At 43.7% G+C, this 22,225-nt stretch overlaps 1 protein-coding gene across 18 annotated transcripts in view; it reads left to right on the top strand.

The window, feature by feature from the left end:
* Nucleotides 1–22,225, top strand: part of LYPD6B (LY6/PLAUR domain containing 6B) — a 223,433-nt gene that overhangs the window by 118,541 nt on the left and 82,667 nt on the right. For 12 of the 18 annotated variants that reach the window (XM_073905198.1, XM_073905120.1, XM_073905155.1 and 9 more), the window contains one exon: nt 8,369–8,431. The exons of 3 other annotated variants lie outside the window; for them this stretch is intronic. The gene's annotated coding sequence lies outside the window, so the exon portion shown is untranslated. Of the gene's footprint in view, nt 1–8,368; nt 8,447–17,389; nt 17,476–18,962; nt 19,037–22,225 lie in introns of those variants that run through there. 3 more of the 18 variants (XM_073905182.1, XM_073905099.1, XM_073905187.1) reach the window with 2 other exon arrangements.

The following is a 22,225-nucleotide window of genomic DNA, read 5'->3' as shown; positions in this document are numbered from 1 at the left end:
CATTAGATCCGGATGGGATTCAGCAATCTGAATTTTTCAAGATACTTCCAGTGAGTAAAGCAAATTTCGAGCAATATTTGCTAAATGTATTATTAATGATTTTAGCACAAAAAGCAATGCTATGTGGTTCTTATGGACGTATACATCTATCTCTGTTTCTCTGTATAAACATGGACTAGAAGGATATTCACTGAAGGGAAGCGTTCGTTTGGGGAGAAGGAACAAAATGGAGCTCAAGGATAGGTATGGTGTATTTCTCTTAAAAACTCTAAAGCCACAGTGGCAAAACAGCAACATGATTTTATTATGAATAGAGAATTGTTACATTGTTTGTATTTTTCCTTCTGTATTTTTTTTTTAAAGATTTATTTATTTATTTTGAGAGAGTGAGAATGAGAAGGAGAGAGAGAGCACATGAGATGGGGGAGGGTCAGAGGGAGAAGCAGACTCCCTGCCGAGCAGGGAGCCCGATGCGGGACTCGATCCCGGGACTCCAGGATCATGACCTGAGCCGAAGGCAGTCGCTTAACCGACTGAGCCACCCAGGCGCCCTTTTTTCCTTCTGTATTAAGCAGTCTTGAAACTCTGCAGATGGTTCTGATGCATACCCAGGTTTAGGTTCTGCAGTACCATGTAAGTGCTCATCGAAAAGTGCGGCTGTGACCACATCGCACCTGTTTGAAAGCCTTCCAAGATTTCCATCTCCTACAGAGTCCACTTCCAATTCCTTGGCCTAGCGTTCGAGATGCTGGGCCACCTTTGTAGCACTGCTTTCCATTACTCACCACTCACTCAGTCAGTGGGCCAGAGAGCTCTGCTCTTCATGGAAGTGGGAAAACGCCATTTGCTTTCACCTGGCTCTTTTATAGGTGCTGCTGCTTCTGTACCTAATTCTCTTGCCTGACTTACCACTTTTTGCTCATCAAAATATTGTAGATCCTTCAAGGTCTCTCAAGTTCTACTTCTTTAGGAAATGCTCACCCTTTTCAAAACTTCCGTTTCTGTATTTCCCCCAGGATTTCATCTCTGCTTCTACGATACAGTATCGTGTCAGTTATCGTGGGTCACCTTGTGTTTGTCCCATCCTCCCCTGGTCCCTGGGGGTAAGCTGCTTGAAGGCAGAGACTGTATTACTTACTCAGTATACCTTGTATTGATCAGATATTTCTGAGCACATGTTATATGCAAGGTGCCGTGCCAGATTATGAGGAAGACATACATATGAGTGAAGCAGGGTTCCACCCAGACTCGGTCATGAACTTTGTGACACGTGTTCGTGTCCCCAAGGGGAGGGGAGGGCAAGAATGCCCTCTCTGTCCGGCAGGCTTCTCAGTTTTAAAAGAAAGAAGAATCCAGTGCGGCTGATGAAACTCGTCGAAGACTTATGGATGAGTTTTCTTTCGAGTTGGGCTGTTCTGTGAAGACTTTGACAGGGGAACATAGGTCAAGATAGAAGCTTGTTGAATTCATGAATAAATCCTAGGCAGAGGGGCTTGAAAGTCTGGGAGGCCTTTGAGAATCTCCTTAAGAGCACTCGGTAACTTACTTTGACCAGACCCTGGACCAAGTGGAGGGGAGTGGTGGCAAATAAGACTGGAAGAGGCAGTCTGGGGCTCATCCTAGTGGACCTGGGTACTAGGCTGTCCCGAGATTGGGCTTCATTTGGTGAGGTGCCGCTGAAAGGCTGGGGACAGGGTTGTGGCATGATGGGGCACTGTTTAAAGCAGCAACATGTGACATGGTCCGTAAAGGAAGCTGGCAGAGCAGGTAGGAGACAGGGAATTCAAGTTGGGGCCAAGGTGGTCAGGCAGAAGGCATGGGAAAGAGGGGACGGGCATAAGCACTTCTGTAGGATAGAACTGATGGAACTGTACTTCGTCGCTACAGATCATGGAGCTGAAGGGAACCAGGGAGCAAGTGGGTGAAGGCCCTTGAACATGACTCAGAGAGTTCATCCTGGGTCGTGAGTATGAAATGAGTCTATTAATATGAAGAAGAGCATTGGGAAGAAAATGGGGTTTTCTGGTACAGATGATGTGTTCTGACTTTGGATATTTAGTGAGTTTAATAGTACCCCCTCCCCCAACTAGATATATCTAAGTCCTAACCCCCAGTACCTGTGAATGTGACCTTATTTGGAAATAGGGTCTTTGCAGATGTAATTAAGTTAATGATCTTAGGATGAACTCATGCTGGATCTGGGGTTGGCCCTAGATCCCATGATTGGTGTCCTTAGAAGAGGGAGGGCGATTTGAACAGAAACCCAGGGAAAGGGCATGAGCAGACCGAGGCAGAGATGGCTGTTATATAGCAGCCACCAGAGTATAGGAGTACAGAGGGTCTCTCTGAGCTTCCCGAGGGCATCGACCCTGCGGACACCTTGATTTTTGGATTTCTGGCCTTCAGAACTGTGGGAGAATAAACATCTGGTGCTAGTCACTAAACTTGTGGTCCTGTTATGGCAGTCCTAGGAAATAGACAGCTACACTCAGATTTTAGAACAGGACAAGAATTTATCAACCTTGAAGCTCCATCTGTAACTTTGTTGTTTTGTATGATCCACTGGATCCACGGGGGACATTCATTATGAAGATCCTGTTGCTATTGTGAGTTTGGTGAGGGAGTGTGGGGGTCAGGGGTGAGGAGGGAGTTGTGTTTTTGATAAAATGAGGCAGGTAGCAAGGAAGATTTGCTTCCTTGCAGGGCATGCTATTTCAAAAGCAAGAAGCAATAAGTAATTGAGCCTTTACCAAGTTTCTGTTTTGTGTCTGACACTATGCTAGGCCCTGAAAAGGATGTAAGAGTAAGATTCCATATGGACTGTTGACATGTCCACAACTCAATAATTGAAACAGAGCCACTAGCAAGGTGAACGTGTCATCACTTGTTAAGAGGTATAAGGAAGATTGAACTGAGTAGGGAATCTTTATTTATTTTTTTTATTAATTGGATACTTAAAAAATTCATCACTGAGTTTGAGGTTCTGTGACAAAGTCAACAGGATGTGTTCCTTGATTCCATTAAGGTCAAATTACCCCTTGGTTGAAGACATCATGCATGCTGATTTAACGGCAGAGCCCTGGAATTTGTAGGCTGAGACATCCTCCTTTCTTTTTTCACTTCCTTGCTAGGGAGGTGCTGTGCAGCCCACAGAATCAGCAGGGGGTGGAAGCACAGTCACCCTCCAGTAATGGGAACTAAATAAATTCAAGTACTATCTTACCTAAATGGCTTGACAAGTTCCCATTCGCCTGGCTAATTGCATCCATCTGCGCGCTCCTTTTTCTTTCAGGGGGCTGGGACTTGGCAGGCACGAGTGTTAGCTTGAGAGTTAGTGGTCCCCTGCTGCTGGAATGCACCCCAGACGGGACCCCCCAACCCCATCACTGCAGTCTGGAGAGGACCCAAGAGCCTTGTCTGCTGACCCCAGGGGTGCTCGGCGGCATTACTTCTAATAGATTTCACATTTGTTTCTGGACCTTCCAGGCAAAGCCATGTCAAGTGTGTGTTGGCTTGGGGAGATGGCCAGAGTTAAGACTGAAGAGCTTGAGGAGGCTAATGGAGCTGGGACATGAGGACACGCTAGGTGATGGCTTGTGCTTCCTCTGTCCCTGGTGACGTACCACAGACAGTCCAGTCCATAGCGCCTGAAGCCAGACCCAATGTCTACCTATGCTATAGGGCAAACATTATCTATGCAGAGTGGAAATTAAGCTATGGTGTTCATGGCTCCCAGCACCAACAAAGACTTCAGTCAGCAATCCTGTATGAACTTCTCCAGTGAAGGAGAAAGTAATTACTCGTGAATCAAGGCTTGAGGCAACTGGGAGTCCCCTTATCCCTGATAATCTCTTGCTCCGGACTCGTTTCTGTAATGTGCAAAGCTCTTTGGCCCCCAGCCTCTCCTTTTCTTTTTAGGAAGAGAGGGAATTAAGGTTGGTTAAGGCATCTGAGCCAGCCTTGGGTATTGAGGCAAGAGAAATGAAGACTCAGTGTCTGGGCACACTATCCCCAAGAGTGTTTGTAGGGTGACTTCTGGTTAGCAGAGAGCATTTGGGAAAGACAGAGAAAGTTCCCATAGTTTTGGAGGTCAGAGGTCTTGGGGCAGGCACTAGTGCCCTGTTTTAGAGTAGGGGGTTCTTCAGGGTATCTATGAGGTGTTCCTACTTATCACTTTCTTTGGATTTCTAGATCACCCTGGTTGGGGATAAGGAAATGAATGAGAGCGAGCCCCTTGAGAGGTAGGAGACAGAGTGTCCCTGTCACCTGTACAGTCTCCTCCCTGGAAATGTAGGCATTCAGAGAAGGAAAAAGGGAAGGGCTGCTATAACAAGGACCATAGACTAAGTGGCTTAAACAGCAGAAATCTCTTATTTCACAGTTCTGGAGCCTGGAAATCTGAGATCAAGGTGTGGGCAGGTTTGGTTTCTTCTGAGGCCTTTCTCCTTGACTCGCAGATGGTCATTTTCTCCCTCTGTCCTCACATGGTCTTCCTCTGTACATGTCTGTGTCCTAATTACCTCTTATAAGGACAGCAGTCATAATTGGATGAGGGCCCACCCTAAGGACCTCATTTTAATTTAATCACCTTTTTAAGGACCTTATCTCTAAATATAGTCACATTCTGAGGTACTTGGGGGGGGGCGTTAAGATTTCAACATATGAATTTTGGAGGGAAGAGTGAAAATTAAGCTACGGTGTTCATGGCTCCCAGCACTAACAAAGACCTCGGTCAGCTCTCCTGAATCCGTGTTCTGTGTCCACATGGAAGAGGATACAGACGCTCAACTGACTGAGCCACCCAGGGGCCCCGCCTTATCTGGGTTCTTGTTTTGATCCACTTGAAAATAGATCCAAGCCACGGGAAGATATTTTTGGGGGTGTTTGTGTGTGTGCGTGAAAAAGGTCTGAAAGAATTTAACACAAGTTGGAGGATCAGAATGATTATCACAGATGAAATTTTCATATTCCAATTGTGCCCCTCATCCACTTCCAAAATGCATATAATTGATGTCCTGAGAAGAGGGGTAGAGTAATGACTTGGGACAGATAACTGAGTGTCTTCTCATTCTGAGGTTTCCCAATTAGGCTAATTCTGAGGTCTTTGTTTTAGCATCCTACTTTCAGCCTGTTTGGGGCTGGCTTCTATAACCCATGGAAATGTCTCCTGTTTCAGAGGCAATGGACTATTTAGCTAAAAACTAAAAAGAACAATCTTAACAGTGTTCATTTTGTTTTGATCTACAAAAAACTCTTGCTTTTGAAATCAGTCTTAAAAAACATACAGGAGGAACTCAAGGCTAAATTCTGTTTTTCTAAAACCACTTTTGTTGGTTGAATGACATATTCCCAGTTAACTGAACACAAAAGTAGTAATGAAGTTCAGCTCAGCCAATTGTTAACAATCTGGGGTGACAGCAAATCCTCCCAGCTGAGAAGTTTATGCTGAACAAAGTGGCCTAAATCCTCTATGGCTCTTGATTTTTGCTTGCAATTCCCTTGTCAGTGTGCAAAGATGGTGGTTTTTCATCAGCTTCCTGCGGACATCTTTTGATGACTCACACTGGGCCACTTTTGTGAATTCAGGAGTGTGGTGGCATCCCCCCTTCACGCCATCTGCTCTTTTATATGCTCTAAAGGTGAAACCCAGAGTGGAGTGCAGGTTCTCACGTTCTCTTTCAACTATTAAATTGGCTTGCTGGGAAGGTGTTGTGTGCTGCTCAGGACCCACGTGGCCACCCAGAAGACTTGTTCCCTTATGTGCATGTCTAGAAATAAAAAACTGTTGGATGGCAAGCCAGTTAGGGGGAAGATGTGCTTTTCTAGCTGATTCTGTCAGGGTATTTTATCTGTAGGGATAAAAAGTAGTGCTTCACAGGACTGCAGTTTCTCTGACTTCTTGACATCAGCTCTTTAGATAGAAGCTCATTAAAATGACATTTGATAAGCTTTAGTCACCAGGATATAAAGCATTACAGAGCACACTGGCCACATAGTGGGGATATTCTAATCTCATTTCAGCTTTAAACATGAAGAACATTAATTAAGATTGTGGGGGAGATTTACCTAACCCTTAGGGAAGAGAAACTTAGACTTTTGTTTTCTTGCTGCTCCTACTGATTCTGAAACTAGGATTTATACAATTAATTGGTTCCTTCTGGAGTAGCACTTCTGACTCTGACATACTGTTCTTAGAATAAAGATAATGTTTTAAAAAAATCAGACCTCTCACATTGTCAATATTCAGTAATTGAGTTAATTACATAAAAGGTCATTCCAGGATAAACACAGTGTGGTATATACTAGCAATGGAATATTATTCAGCCATAAAGAGAAATGGAATTCTGGTACATGGCACAATGTGCATGAACCTGGAAAACATTATGCTAAGTTAAACACAGGCACAAATGGGCAAATATTACACTTATATGAGGTGCCTCAAATCGGCAAACTCATAGAGACAGAAAGTAGAATAGAGGTTACCAGGGGCTGCAGGGGGCAGGGCGGGTGGCCAATGGGGGCTCGTTGTTTAATGGTACAGAGATTCTGTTTGGAATGAGGAAAAAGTTCTGGAAATGGATGATGGTGATGGTTGCATGACATTGTGAATATACTTAATGCCACTGAGTTGCACACTTAAAAATAGTTAAAATAGTAAATTTTTTGCATATTTTACCGTAATAGAAATTTTTTGAAAAATTGATTCTAAAGCAGGAAGGGTATATAAGACTTCTACAAATGCAAACCTATAAAAATTAAACCTTACCTTTCTCAGACATGTATTACCTAAACTTATAAACCTATCTGAGGGCAGTTTTGCTGTGGATCTGCCCCATGATCAGCAATAGAGAAAATCTTTGCTCCAGGCAATTGCCAGGGACCACAGCCTCAGACAGTGTAGCCCACTTCCTACCCAGCTTTTCACTGGGAGAAATAATATTTCTGGGAAGTATCTCAAAGGATATAGGGTTCATTCATTGTTCCAGAAATTCTAATTTTTATCCCTGGATCAAGCCAGATGATCAGATTGCTATGTGCTTGGGCTTCTTTTTGGCCTTGCTAACACTTCAGTGAATTGTGCTTTGCCATCCTCTCTCTCACTGAGGGATGCAATAAGAAGCATTATAGCAGACTCCCTACTGTATACAGAGGCACTTCTAATTAATTACTTTCCCTCCTGACCCTTCAGTGTGGATGATAAAGGATGCTCTAAGAATTTACCATGGGAAGGAAAGGGTAACAAATTGGGAGAAATTTCCTAATAACAAGGAAAAGCTAACACTCTTGAAGTGTGTACATTGTACTTAGAGTCAGTGTGATTGTGTCTCTTCATTGCTTTGGCCACTAGGATGCTCAGAGCCTAATTTATGAACTACATCAAGTAATAGTTTAAAACCTTACAAAATACATTTCTTTGGACTATTCGTCATGCTCTAGTCTCTTTTTTGTTTTGTCTTCTTCACATCGTATACATATTTTATAAGTTAACTCATTCTTTCTTGACCTTAGATGGTGTATTAGGGTTCTCTAGAGAATCCTGACCAATAGGGTGTGTGTGTGTGTGTGTGTGTGTGTGTGTGTATGTGTGGGTCTGTCTGTCTAGTAATGGATCAACAAAGTCTACTGATTTAAATGTTAATCACGTCTAAAAAATACCTCTACAACAATTATCTAGACTTGGGTTTGACCAAACCACCAGGCACCATAGCCTAGTCAAGTTGATTAAGCACAAAATTAACCATCGCAGATTAGGGCCATAAATATACAAGAGAGTTTCCTTAAAATGGGCCATAAGTGTGGTCTTTCCCATGTGCTGCATTGAGTGCATGTAGAAGAAAGTTGCATTTCCCTTCCACCCCCTCATCTAGGTTCAAGTCTCATATTGTCATCATTTCATTAGCCGGTAGGGCTGTCTTCCAAAGCAGGGTTGGTTACATGGCATAGAGTCTTCATTGTGTGTGGATGTGTTGAGTGTGTGGATGTGTGAATGCTCTGACCTGCCAACGTACCCTGATATATGTAAGTGTTATACAGAGTTCTGCCAGCTCCTTGGTAAACAGCCATTTTTGCTGAGGGACGTGATGAGGTATATGATTTCATCAATTATTACCATTCCCAATTAGATGGGCCCCAGGTGTGTGTTAATAAAATGTTAGCTCACTCTCTGCAGCTCGAACAGCCCCACCTGACTTGATTCCAGGGATTTCATGCATTTGATATTGTTCAGTTGACTATGTTGCTGCTGTTGTGGTCTGAAAGGTCTTCAAATGTCCGGAGACCTGCTTTTTTGTTAGAAAACATTCCAGTTGTTGAGGAATGTAATGCATTGCCTGCAGTAGTTCTTACCTTATCTTTTTGTCTTTGGTAGGCTGGTTACTTTGTGTGGGCAGAGACCTCTTCACGGTCAGTCGGAGAGAGGAGTCTGACCACCGTGCTCTCTCTGGAGGTAAGGATGGAAGCGATGACGGACTTTGTTCTTCGTTTGGGAGCTCTGGGTTAGGTGATCAGGGATCCGGGCAGACTCTGGAAATCTTGGGACTCTGTCCTTTTCCTGTCTCCTGGGTGATTTGCCAGATTTTCTGGCCCATCCTCACCATGCGCTTCTCACTGTGGTCCTGGGATTTGGAAGGCAGATTTTGGCTTAAGTCCTATTTTTTGGTGAACCCAAGGAGGGAGTCCTCATGCCCAGGGAATGACTAGCGGATGAAAGACTCCTCTGTTTCCCACGTAATACACTAATTTGGTCAATTACAAGAGAATGTTCCATAGTTACCATCCCAGTGATGGGGGCAGGAATATGTGGGGGATAGGGAGTGATGTTCAGAAGTGTCTAGATCAAATGAAATACATTGCTAAGTCTACTTAGGAAGTGCATGCACTAATTATTGAGCATTTGTAATTATAGGACATTTAAATGTTAAGGATTAGAAAATCTTTCCTGATCCAAAATAGGATGAAAGTGTTACTCCAACAGAAGACGCAACAGCATCTCTTTGGGCATGTTTAAAGTTGTACATTTTACTGATGACTGCTTTTCACTTCATTCATGTGCCCTTTCTGTTTTGGGTGTGATGCTTAATGTACATGTTGACCAGATCAGTTGTTGGACCTGTCTCTATTTTCTCAGTGAAAAAAGCTGAATCTGAGATCTAGTTTTCTCTGGTCAGGCTGCCAAGGCTGGCGAATGTCTTTTTGAGGCCTCAGGGACCTGAGCCTGGTCTGCTGAGGAGTCTTCTTCCTGATGTGGGCTATTGGCTCCCAGCCCCGAAGCCCTCTGCTTTGCAAACAGACCTCCCACCTTGCATCTAATGGGTGAGGGAGGCAGCCTCCAAAGGAAGTTGTCTGAGATTGTGAGCTGATGGAGCCAGAAATCTTCTTGTTTCTTGTCTAAAGAGCAGATAGAATCATTAGCATCCATGTTTGTTAAAGATAATTACAAGTTTCAAGAATTCTGTAGAATATCTACTGAGATGGTTTACTGCTTGCCTTTTTTTTTTTTTTTTTTTTTAAAGGATGACATTGTATTCTCCTAATTAGGCCCAAGAAAACAAGCAGGAATCTGTATGTTATCACCATTTCCCTCCGGGCATATTGGGTGGTGTGTAAGCTCTTACTTCAACTGAAGAGTCTATTATTAATAAACCCAGAGAGTATGGAGATTGGAGGAGGGACGGTCCAGCAATGAGATGCGTGGAGAGCATTGGGCTGTCTTCCAAAGCAAGGAAACTTAATGCATTTTTTTTAAAGATTTTATTTATTTATTTGAGAGAGAATGAGAGAGAGAGAGAGCACATGAGAGGGGGGAGGGTCAGAGGGAGAAGCAGACTCCTTGCCGAGCAGGGAGCCCGATGCGGGACTCCATCCAGGGACTCCAGGATCATGACCTGAGCTGAAGGCGGTTGCTTAACCAACTGAGCCACCCAGGCGCCCGGGAACTTAATGCATTTTTAGTTACAGTGTTAAACACAGTGCTAGGAACATCCTAATGCTGGTAATCATAATAATGATGATAACAATGGCAATAAAAAATAATAACTGTGATATTAGACATCTCTATCACCATCGTCATGACAGCTATCATTTGCTGGCTCCTACTTTCTGCCAGGCACTAGACTACACATTTTGTTTGCATTATTCTCGATCTGCATGGCATTCCTATGAAGAAGGTCCTATTCATATCCATCTTTTAGGGTTGAGGGAACTGAGGGTTAAAGGTTGATTTGTTTGAGAGGGAGAGAGAGTGCGTGCATATGCACACAAGTGCACAACAGTGGGGCAGGAGCAGAGGAAAAGAATCTCAAGCAGGCTCCCGGCTGAGCATGGAGCCCCATATCACGACCCTGAAATCAGGACCTGAGCCAGAATCAAGAGTCAGGCACTTAACCGACTGAGCCACCCAGGCACTCCCAGGAAACAGGTTTTTATAGAAAGAGTAGGTAAGTTGCCCAAAGTTAGATAGCCAAGCCAAAAGTGGTAGATCAGGAATATGACCGACTGAAGAGCACAAAACAGGGGCCAAGCACACGGTGAGGCTTTGACCCACATGTGAATATGCAGGGCTGGCCCTCCACGTGACTTTCACTCTTGCCCCTGCTCACATGCCCTTTGCCCTCTGACCACCACTGATATTGTGTCTCTTCTGCATCGAGTAGGCAAAACATTAAAAAACATGTAAGTAGTTCAAGAATGTTGACGAATATTTGGCCTGTAAGGAACCCAGAAAGAAGGAAGAATAAAACTCACCCAGGGTTAAAAAATGCCAGCTTTATAGTCATGAACACGTTAGTGTGTTTTGCTACTATTTTTACCTTTGTGTGGTTTATTCACATAGTACGTATTTAAGTTTTGAAGTTTAAATCTAACATAAGTATTTTCTTGTGCCTTTGTCTTACAAGCCTGTTTTAATAGCTGCTTGAGCACTCAAGCATATATGGTTACAGGGCTCTAAAGTTTATTCCACAGGAAGTTGTATCCTTGAGTTGCTCCCATGTGACAAATGCATAGTTATTTTTGTTTGTTTTTTTAAGATTTATTTATTTCAGAGAGAGAGAGTGCATGCGCATGTGCATGCATCGGGGGAGGGCAGAGGAAGAAGGAGAGGGAGAGAGAATCTTCAGAGACTCCCCACTGAGTGCAGAGCTTGATCCCACAACCCTGAGATCATAACCTGAACTGAAATCAAGAGTTGGAAGCCCGAGTGAGCCACCCAGGTGCCCCAAGTGTAGAGTTTCTGCTCACTGTATTGGATGGTCAGTGTCTGTCTACTGCCAAATGGGCTGGAATTGTGGGGTGTCTATGCCCCCTCACATTGTAAACATCTTGTATCTTGAAAGGGGTCTCCATGGGGTTAGTGGAAGTCCTGCTGGCCTGGAGTCCAGAAGACCCAGATTTTGGCTCTGCATTGAAATCAGTTGTTGAGTCCTTGGGTAAATTACTTCATTTTAGCATCTTCATCTGTGGACCAGTTACATCTAGTTAGCTTTGTAATTCCATGAAAACAGGAGTTTTCTGAACCCTTTTAATTTATAACCTGATCAGTTCCAATTGATGCAGCAATTTGGGTTGGGCTCAGCTGGGTTACTCTGAATTGCTTCAAGCAGGGAATTTTGTTTTTCAAGATGACCTGTCAGCTCTTGAAACATGAAATGGCTTGACTACTTTTATATACTCCTTGCTATCTTCATTTCTCTGCTTTCTCCCTGCCCCAACTTTCTCATGCCTAGACACCCACAAAACTATATGGTACAAAGTATGTGCTCAACAAATATGGGATGAATAAACAAATACACAGACTGATGAATGCTACTGGTCTTCACCTAAGAACCTTTAGCACTATGGGTCATCCAACTTATCAGATTAATAAGATTGTTTTCATTTAGATGTGGTGGCTTTGCTTTTAACAGATAGGAACTTAAGCGTCCAAAGTTTCTCATAATGTATTTCAGAGTGATTTTCCTACAAAGTTAATTATCAGTTCTTCCCACGTGTTACAGATGATAGAATACTGATCTATGGAACTTGGTATTTTTTCCGTTTGTGTTGTGGGTTGAGAGAGAGTTTTGTTTTTTTTTTTTTGCTTAGGTCACAGCAAAATCAAAGCTTGGAATGTAATCATTCTCTTGCTGTGACCAGCAGAAAAAAGTGAAGATGTTCTGGGTTCCCTGCTTTCTTGGAGCCACATAGCTGGACCATGGGGATTACATGGTTGGTTCTGACTGGCTGTCCCTGATTCTCACTTGGTGATGTGGACCTTGAATTGGTTTGCTTTTGCCTTGAAGTCCTCTACTACTTTATTGTGCAATATTTAAGACACATGGTATAAAGCTACTTCTGAGGAAGCCAAATCTTGCCATTTTGGGCCCTGGAGTGTATCATGGACTGAAAGGAACAAAATTCTGTATTTCTATACCACCCTCCTCCACAAAGACCTAATTTGGCACCTACCTTGGCTCTACAGAAAGCTTGCTTCTGTCTCCCCACGTTTGATCATTAATCAGCCTCAGCTCTTCCCAAGTTAATAAGCTGACTGTGGTGGCCTTGGTGGCCCTAGGTGGGCGGATGAGAGCTTGGCAGCACCATGTGGTAGTTGGTAAGCCTGCTGACAGACAGACAAGTGGCCTGGTTTCCTGTGTGTGTTTGTGTTGGAAATGCTGTTGGTAATAAAGCCTCATTTGTTTGGGGCTCTGTATCAGTTATCTATTGCATAATAAGAAACCACCAGAAACTCAGTGGCTTAAAACAACAACCATTTTATTTGTTCATGATTTTGCAGGTCAGCAATTTGGGCAGGCTCTGCTAGTCTGCTTGGGATCCCTCATGCCATCATACTCAGCTGGTGCCTACGAGGGAGTTGAAAATAGACTTCACCTCCTAATGGAATAGCTGCAAAGAATTCATGGCCATGTGAAATTTACCCTAGGCTCTTAACTTTGACACGAAAGCAATCTGAAATTAGTTTATTTTACAATTATTTTGTCTTACACCATCCTGGAATAGGGATGATGGTGTCAGTCCATCTGAGAGAGTTTTGGAAAATTGAGGCTTGCTGTGTAACATTCTCAAGAGTATAATAATAATAATAAAGACAGCAATAATAGCAGCAAATGTTAATATTATTCTTACTAATGCCAAACACTGTCTTAAGTCCTTTACATGTCATAACACATTTGGTCGTTACACAGTCTTATGAATAAGTACTGTTTTATCCCCATTTTATAGGTGAGAAAACCAAGGCACAGAGAGGTTAAGTTACTCCCACCAGTGCCATAAAGCTACTAAGTGGCCGAACTGGGATTCCACCCAAGCCGACTGTCTCCAGAGTCTGCATTAACTCCAAGGGCTTCTCAGGTTAATGGAAGTGAAATCTTCCTGACTCTTAGTAGAGTTCTCTTTTGGACCATGTAGTTTTTATAGAGGCAGGGGGATTGGCTATTTGGAGAGGGACACAGCCTTTCTGGGTATACCCATGTGGCCAAAAATGGATCTGGTTACATGCTAGGAGACCCTAATTGGAGATAATAAAGACACTGGCGATCCTATGAGAGAGGGAGTAACTCTGAGTGTGTGTGTTTGGGGGGGGGGTTGTCTGGTGATGGTGCTGGTCATGGTCATGGTGTCACTCTGCTCATTTTCTGGGGAGATGTTTGAAGAAGGAGGATATTTAATAATGTCGTCCCTAGCCTTTCAGATAGTCTCTTGTTCTTGGCTTCAGGTAATCAGAGAGCCTAAGCTCAAAAGAAAAGAATGTATTTAGCTTCTTGTTTAAGGATGACCTTGGGGAAGGGGTGGGCTCATGGCTGTTTTATATGGTATTTGTGGAACTACATTCAGTTCGATCTCCAGGCGGTCCCAGGTGGCATAAGGAAAGTGACAAATTTCACTAACGTTTATAAGGTTACCCCTGTTAGCATGAATGAAGTGGCCCATGGCCCCTTCCTTAGTCTGACAGGCGTGGAACATGTTTAGGGGCCAGCACTTTGCAGTTACCACTAGAACGGGGGGAGACTCCCAGCCTAAGACTTGAGGGCAGTTATTCTAGCCATCTAGCATCTTCTCTCCATCAAATCTCACTGTTGCCTCTGGGCTCCACAAGGAGTCTTCTCCTTCTGATGCCCTCATCCTCCTACTTGGACTCAGGTTAGCATCACTGACTCTTCCCCTTACTGGGGGGTCTTTGCCACAACTTCTGCATATGTGAGAAACTGCATGTTCGACCTAATATGGACTCCAGCTAGAATCTAAGCTGGAATACGGGCAGTCACAACAGGCACAGCCCCACCTGGTAGGGCAGAACAGAGGGTAGGGATGAGGGAGAGGGGGCTGCTTGCTGCCCTCCCCTTCCATCTCCCCTTCCCACACCAGGAACTTCCCAGAAGTCCCGGATCTCTTGATTGTCAAGCAAGAAATCGTAGTGATGCTTTCCCCATACTGGTGGAAACTGTTACTTTTATAATCTGTTCCTTTAGCTAATTTTAAAGAGTTTATAATCCTGTCCTGCGATGAGTACTGGTTCCTTTTTGGATACTTGCTTGCTTTTTTTCTGATTTGAACCAGCTGGAACAGTTTGTTGCCTAGCACAGAAATGAAAACCTGATAGGCAGGTCTCTACAGCAGATATTCTCTAAACAGTGCCTTACTGTCCACTGTTGCAACTGAATAGTTCAGCCTGCCTTTATGGCAGAATGAGCCAACACGACACGGGCAGGAAGCTTCTCTTGTTTCCGAGGCCTTTGGGGCTGTTCTTTCCTGGCTATAAACTTAATTGCTTCCTGGGATGGATCTGTCCAGCAGACCAGTACCCCTTTAGCTCCCACCTGTTTGGCCAACCAGGACTACCAAAACCTGCACTTCTGTTCTTCTGTAGGCTTGGTTGATGAACATTACTTTTCCTTTGGCTCTGGCTAACACGGCAAATGCTGGAGCACTGGCAGTGCCCGGGAGCAGGATGTGAGCGCTGGGGACAGAGCAGGTGGTGAGAGGCAGCTGGGCCTTCTGTGACAGCGGTGTACAGGATGAACCTTGCAGACTGGTTCCCCACAGGGTCCTTGAGTGCCTGCAAAAGTCCTCGTGTTTCCTGAACGGGAGGTTGAGTCACCTTATCCCCACAGAGGTCCTTTCAGACTTGGTGTTCGCCTGAATCCACTGCAGTTTTGACTCACCCTAGGATTGCTGGGTTTCATTGCTTCCCCTTCTCATCTGTTTTATGACTAGTGCTGTAGGAAGACAAAACCAGCAAGTCTGTGTGAGCCCCTCCGTTTTTTTTTCCCCCTAGCAGTCAAGAGGATTGCTTAATAATAAACATAGAAAGGGAGTTTTAAAAAAAGAAGAAAGGCCTTTGCTCTAGGCTGGCTCTTGGCAAGGAAGTCTGAATTGAAGAGGGCATTTTTTAAATGGTGAGAATGCATGTTTACCCATCTGCACATGCATCCCTCAGCTTCTAATCCATGGCACCAAGCACTTTAGCAACTTTCTTATCATCCTCAGTGGCTCTTTCTTGAAAGGTTGTTATTAGCAATGCAGCTAAGCACAGCTTTTTAAATGTAACCTTAAGCAGCTCTTGAAATTTCATCTTCAAGAAGTCTTTGTAGAATAGACGTGAAAACTTCCTCTAGGTCTAAACATGGCAAGCCCATGCATGATTCTCCTGTTTTCACCATGATCACTTTCCATGTTTATCCTGTGAACATCGAGTCCTTTCTACTTATTAGCCAGGTTTCCCCCCCCCTTTTTCCAAATGTGGAAAACTGTTAAGAAAAGAAGGGCAAAGAAAGGTGGTTACTTCAGTGTGGCAGATCTGCGTGAGCCACCCAGTGTGGCACCACCAGATGGAGGATGAATCAACGTGTATGGACAATGATGTCACCTGCAGCGGGCACTCGATCACAGGCTCCTCGCTTCTCTCCCGCGATTAACCTTCAGGTATACTTTGATCGGGTGTGTGGTCAAGCCTTTTCACTTAAGTTTTCTTTGTAGCCTCAGCAATATATCCAATCAGATTATTATCAAAATCACACATAGTATAAAGCTATTCAGCTATTATCCAAAGGCACTCCAAAATGAGGGAATAATGTAGATAGTTACTTGCCATCTATTAAATCAGTTTATTTTTTGTCTTTAGTAGCATTTCATTTGGAACTAAATCATATTGTTAATTTTTTTATTGAAATATGTTTGACATATAACATTGTCTAAGTTGAAGGTACACAACATGTTGATGCACTTATATATTGAAATATCACCATTATTGCGGTAGTTAGCATCTCTATCATGTCACATAATTACCATTTCTTTTTTTAGGGGTTGGATTAAGATTTAGTCTTTTAGCAAGTTTGATTATAATACGATATTGTTGTCTATATTCACCTTACTGTGCATTGGCTCCCCAGGACTTCTCTACTAGTTGTGAGTAAACCGTATTTTAACATCTCTCTCCCCAAAGGGTAAATTAGAGTAATGCGACATGGAAAATAGTGGGGAGATGCAGATTAATTAGGAAATGAGAATCCCTAATGCATTTATGGATTTACTCCTGAGATTGGTTATACTCTGAAAGGGACAGATTTTCAATTTTCAAGTCTTTAAAATGAACTGCTCTGTCAGCATGTGTGTTCCCCCTGTTAGAATAAGGTATTGTATTAGTTTTATATAAAGGATTCCTAAAATAACTGAGGCAGTGACTGAGAGCAGAGAGCCAGGTGGTGTTTCTATAGGAATTTTCTCCACAAAGTTTACAAAGGTCCTCTCTGCCACCTCTACCCTCTCTCCTTGGTAAGGGAGAGGCCTAATGGATAATTCTGTGGATAGATTTCCTGGGACTGTGAGCTGAAGTGCAGACTTTAAATAGAGAGTTTTAAGATGTTAGGGAGGAAAGTGACATTGATTTATTTGTTCTGTTTTTGGCCAGCCTGAGAAACCTGTCCTGTCAGGTAATGAACAACTGCTTTTATCCTAACTAGTGACTTTAAGAGAATGATTACTCATCCATCCCATCATTACCGTTCCCCTGAGTCATCCAGCCTGGCTCATATTGGTTCCAAATGAATAAGAATCTTCAGGCAGTGGACTCTAGGGCCAAGGTAGCTGTTTAGTAATACTCGTTATATAAACGTGCCTTGGACATGGAGTCATGTTGCATTCTGGAAAAATACTTCATAGGTGTAGGTTTGTAGCTATGTGTCTATATGAGACCTTGAATTGTCTGATATGGTCAAAAGTGGCCATCCTAATGGTCAGTGTAGAATGATTCTATGAGTTACCAGATCTCCAGCCTGCCTGGTGTGGACCTAAAGTGTAAAGATAGGGCTATGAATATGGTGATTTGGGAGCACTTTTCTTTGCCTGTTCCTTCTTAGTAGCTCTGCAGGTTGATCATGGAGTGTTCGGTGGCAATCTCAGTCAAGCTACTTGAAGTCCTTGTCCTTGTGATGGTGGGGAGAGCACCTTGACACTGAAGAAGACACGGGCCATCCTAGACAGGTACCACTGAAAGGCAGCTGGAGTCCTTTTCATTTTACAGACACTACCTGTCCCCATATGGTGTCGCTGTTCTCGGCACTGCTGTTGGGTCCTGTTGTAGGTGATTTGGATGACTGAATTGTCCCAGATCAAATTTGGATATATGGGCCATTGTGGAGATGAATAAGATGAATATTGACTGGCATGTGTGTGTGGTTCCAGTTCATCCCAAAGTTCAGTTTATTTCTGAGTTCTTAATATGTATATTCATTACAGATCTAGAGAAACCTAGTTTTGAGTCTTAACTTTTAAGACTTAGTTGAGTCATCATATGCTTATAGCAGCGTTTGACATATAGAAGAGAAAAAGAAAATATTCAAGGAAAAAGGCTGAATACAAGTCTGTGAGGTAGCTGAAAACCCTGCCTCTTTTTACAGATTCTTAACTAATCCTTCCAGGGTTTAAATAAAATCAACAGTTGCTTTTATAACAGCTGCTCTGTCACCTTCCTCTGCCTTTCAGGCACTTGAAATGCAGCATTAAACAATATCAGAATTAATCCAAGGCCCCTTAGACTGAGCTGCTTGGGGCAAGAGCCTTGCCTTCTTCATCCCGAATTCCTGGGACCAAGAAAAAGAAGGACAACCCCTCTGCCCCGCCCCGCCCCAACCGTTTTATAAGTAGGTATATATAAAGTAATCAGTAGTCGTGAAAATAAAGCAAATCGTGATCCCGAGGCCCTGGCATTTGACAACATGGCCCACAGTGTCCGTGTTCAGTGAGAACCCGAGCAGAGGTGGGGAGCAGCTGCTCGGGGATCCTTGCATCGGGCCAGCCTGGAAAGGCAATAATGCACATGCATGCCCTGTGGCCAACGGACTTGTACCATTGCCCCCGATTCCTGTGTTGCAAGGCTCAACCAGACCAATACTAAGGAAACAAACCCAGCTCTTTTATTACTCTCTACAACATTTATAACCAAGTCCTATTCGATGCCCTTCTCCTTGAGGCATTCTGACAGTCATCTTAATGATTTATTTTCTTTTTCACAACCAAAAAACAAATAAAATATTTTATCACCTTTTGGGTAGACTTGATGTCTTTCTCTTCATTTCATCACTTTCTGGGTCTATAAAATTCCCCATACATTTCAGTTTTTATAACTCAAGGATAGGAATCCTGTTTTTCTCATTTCTTAAGTGAAGCTTTCCCCCTCCTCCCCTCAGATTCCCCCCCCCCGGGATGTTCTATAGCCTCAAGCCTGTTGTTTTGTATGGTGGGGGGGGGCAGGGGATGGGAAAAGGGGGATTCAAGAAAGGCCACATGTTTGCAGTAACACATGAATTGCAGGGAAAGGTTTTAAATAGGAAAAAAATAATTTTTCAGGGCTACTCCCCACTATTGAGAGGTATGAGAGCATTGGAGCCATTGGGGGTAAAGTGGTGGTTGTGCTGGTTTAAGAAGAAAATTCTCTACTACTGAAATTTCTTCTGTGGTTTCTTCCCCAGATCTCCAATAAAAACCAATGATGTGTGTGAGCACCCCCAGCACTGGGATTACCCCACTCCATTCTGAATCGCAGGTCTGCACCCCAGCTCCCTACTTTATAGCTGGCAGGCTCCACTTTTCTACTCGTTCCCCTTTAGCTCATTTCTGCCTCATTTTCCATATGGCTTCTGACATTAGGGTGTCAGCAGCAGGATACTCAGACCAGTCATTGTGAGCCACAAAAGCTCCTGCACCACGTGCGGGTTCATAAGGGGCAGAGCTCTCCTGGGGGAAGCAGTTTCCAGTCTGAGTTGACACAACATAGGAGGGTGTTGAGTTTAGTGGTGCAACTGAGTGGTCTGAGATGTCTGTCTCCTGCCCCTCTGGTCCTCTCTCCATCAGCTCCAGTAAGGACCAGAGAATTAAAAGGGACTTCAGGGTCCTTACCATCAAGGATCCTTCAAGGAGTTGATGATTAGTTTTACAAAGAATTGAAGACCATTCAAAGAAAGGAATAGGCTTCCATAGATAAGTGGTTGGTGCCTCGATCCTAGACCCTGGTATGTCTAGGCCCCTCTGTCCCACACCTGTGGCTTGTGCTTGGTCATATTAACTACTGATCTTTTGCCCTTAACTGTTTGACTGACAGACTTCAAACTATGTCTGATTTTTGGCTTTGGAAAGGCATTCAGGCTAATTAGGTGACTGGAGGCAATTGACCGGACTTGTCTGATAGTCACTTATGTTCTAGCATGGTAGCCAACCCCTAGATTGTAGAGAAGGCAGTACTATTATGACCCTAAAGGATGTCACATGCAGTCCCATACGGTCTGCACCCGTATCAGGGTAGCACCTATGCTTTAAACCAACAATAGCTCTACTACAAAGAGACTTTCCTCTATACACACACCCACTATCCCCATGCCTTAAGATGTCCAACTGTCTTCACTCTGAAATGTCTCATCTGATTTCATCCTCAGTTGAATTGTTTGGGAAGATTTGAAGTGGATCAGTTGAGTTGTGTTTGTATTTTTCTGGAGCATGAAAAATGGCGTTTCCATTATTACATATGTGGAGAGAGGGTGAAGCAAATGTAGAGCCCGGTTTTTAGATTGCAGGTGGAATTGGCAGCGTTGGTAGTTAGAGAAACAGCCTCCAAGCATGGGAACTGCGTAAATGCATTCTGTACCACATGGAGAGAATAAATCTGGGACCCCATGACAACAGTTTTCTTCACACGCATTTCCGACCACTCCCGATTTGGTGGGAAAGAGATGTTGTTTTTCTGTTGTTGGACCTCTGTTTCCATCAGATATGTAGCCAGCTGGCTAAGAGAGCAACTTGCAAAGCTGGCTGGGCTCCTGCTTTGGTGTCCTGGCAGGAAAGAGATGTTTGTTGTAATTGGGTACCTTAGCTGATCTTCCATCTGGCCATTTCCTCCCTTCTCTTACACCTTTTCACCTAATTTTTTTTTGGGGGAGTCAGTTGCATTGTTTTTTCTATGGTAAATGGATGTGAATGACCAAGGGCAAGGAAACAGCTCATGCATTGCTTTTTGGCTTAGAGGGCGGCCATTTTGGAAGTCGTCAGTAGCAGGAAGCTTTGCCATGGATCCACGAGGGGTTGGGATAGATGGCTAATGCTCTGAACAAGTCTCTCGCTTGTTAGGTACTTTATTGTGCCTTCCCTGCAGTGAGAGACTTCAGCAGGTGGTACACAGAACCTATTTAGAGGACTGATAGTGTGGTTCAGTGAAATCTGCCACTCCAGCAGCGAGAAAGCTCAGACCTGGTGTCAACTTCCTACACTACCTGGTGCTCTCTTCTTCCTCCAAGAGTTTCTTTGCCACCATCAAAAGTGAAAAAAACTGGAGGGGAACTAACTTTTATTGAGCAATTATTATAGGCTAGGCATTGTGAAACATACTTTATAGTTAATTCACATACTTCTTATTGTTTATTATCCTTGACTTTTCACCACAGCCCTGAAATTTAAATTATGCTGTCGTGATTTACAGATGAGGAAATGGAGGCTCTAGGAAGTTCAGCGACTTGCTCAAGTTCATCCGTTTCTACCAGTGGTGCTGAGAACCTAAGCTCAGGATCTGAACAAGGGTTCCCTGACTCCAGTTAAATCCAGAACACGCTCCACCTTGAGAATGACTTGTGTTCTGCTGGGGGCTAGGGATTTAAGTAACTCTGGCTGAGAAGCAGTTAAGCTTCCAGCACAGCCTTTTAATGTAGAATGCAGCATCGAGGCAGTGGTTCCTTGTTCTTCCCTTTATTGCTATGCCATAATGTCGGAGCTTTATTGAAATGTTAAATAGTATAAAGACAGCGTCTTGTTCCCACTGAGATCTAGAGGTCAGTGAAAAATTAACTCTGTTTCCTATCATTTTACCCTCTCCTGCCCTTCTCAAATGAGACTAAACAGGACTCCCCCTAGGTCCTGTTGTTTAGCCCATGACAGACCACATAAGTGAGCAAGCAGTGCAGAAGCTAACCCCCTGTTCACGCAGCAGAGTCTGTCAAAGTTAAAGACTCTGCATCTCCATTAACTTTGGACACTGGCAGCTAGCTCACCTTGCTTTTGAAATTTTGTTTTCCTTTAAACTTGAGAAATGCCTTTAATGCTCTCCTCCTGATACTAATACATTGTAGACATGATCTTCTAAGCCCGATGACTGTTTAATGAGGTCCCGGAAGCCCATCGGTGGTGTACATTCTTCTTTCTCGACAAAAGGTGTATCCCTGCACTTCCTCTAGCCAGTAGGTCTTGTCAATAAATCCATCAAAGGCCAGGCCAGTCTGCACGAGGCAGGCTTCACACCTTCCCCAGTGGGATGAAAGGCAGCCCTTTAGGGCTCGGTGGGATGGAAATTACTTTTCCTATCCAACTCTAGAATAAAAGTGTTCATTCTTGTCTATCTAGTGGTCGGGAGATGGTGGTTTCTTCATTAGCCGGTTTGTAAATACCCAAGTTTGGAGGTCAGGAAGAGAGTTCCAGCTGTGCCTAGTGATTTCAGAGTCACTGACTAGTGGCAGGTAAGAGAGAGGGGTGAGTGCAGGGGATCTGCTTCCCTATCCCACACGGATGCTCAAGTGCCATCGTTCAGGAATAATTGAAAGGGAGGTTTGTGCATCCAGTTACCGGACCGGGGTTCGGAGAGCCTTACTTGATCCTGGCACAATTACGGGTTTTCGCGGGGATTAGAAAGCTCTGCAATTATACGGATGGCTTTCAAAGGCACCAGGACATATTTTACCAAGTCCACACATCTCAA

The sequence above is a fragment of the Callorhinus ursinus genome, unplaced genomic scaffold, assembly GCF_003265705.2.
Source record: "Callorhinus ursinus isolate GAN/ISIS: 27379988/994484 unplaced genomic scaffold, GSC_fseal_2.0 scaffold2, whole genome shotgun sequence".
Classification (NCBI taxonomy): domain Eukaryota; kingdom Metazoa; phylum Chordata; class Mammalia; order Carnivora; family Otariidae; genus Callorhinus; species Callorhinus ursinus.
Note: the sequence above shows the minus strand (reverse complement) of the source record. Positions and strands in the feature narration are given on the sequence as shown.